The sequence below is a fragment of the Gavialis gangeticus genome, unplaced genomic scaffold (genome assembly GCF_001723915.1).
Source record: "Gavialis gangeticus isolate Ggan-Ray unplaced genomic scaffold, GavGan_comp1, whole genome shotgun sequence".
NCBI lineage: Eukaryota > Metazoa > Chordata > Crocodylia > Gavialidae > Gavialis > Gavialis gangeticus.
The window spans coordinates 4412164-4412932 of NW_017728995.1; positions in this window are offsets into that span (position 1 = coordinate 4412164).

A 769-nucleotide genomic window follows, 5' to 3' on the forward strand; every position below is an offset into this window, starting at 1 on the left:
CACCCCACCCTTCAGCACTGGCTGGGGAGTCCAAAGAATGAGCTCTCTCCGTGGCCTTTTCCCCCTCCCATTCTGAAAACAGCAAGCACTGGCAGAGAGCTTGACTATTGCTACGGGAACCTGGCTGCAGGCTCGCAGCCCACAGCTAGATTCCCTTCCCCCTGGAACAAACAGTGAACTTCTGTTTGGTCTGGGGTAATGGTGTAACTCAGAGCGCTTTGCAGAAATCTTTCGGAGTTACATCTGGGAGCAGCACTTCTGTCTGCAGTCTAAAGCTCGTTCAACAAGATGCAGGAAGCTGCTAGAGTGTAGCAATTGCCACGGTCCAGCAGACTCGATTAACTGAGTCTGCTCCATGCGCTGGAATTCTGGTGCATTGGAGCAACCTCACAGCTCTTGTATAGACACTCAGGTCCGTGCTCAGGCTGAGTGCTTCTATTATTAGATTATTTTATATTATGCATACATTTAAATAATTGTCCTGGATGTTCTCTGTTAGTTACTGATTCTGTCTAAGTTCTCTGAAGTGTTAAATACAGACTTTTAGTTCTAGTGAATTTATCAGTTGAGTTATTAAGACTTTCATTGGTAATTAATACTCCTTTTGTCACCTTGAGTACCACTGTGATGCTCTAAATGGTGCTTGAATCCCATTTTTCTGTATCATTTTTTCCTTCTCTTCTTTGCTGTCAGCCTACCATCACTTTACAGCACATGTCTTTTTGCATTAGTTTAAATGTTGCTGGAATTTAGATCTCTAAGTACTGAT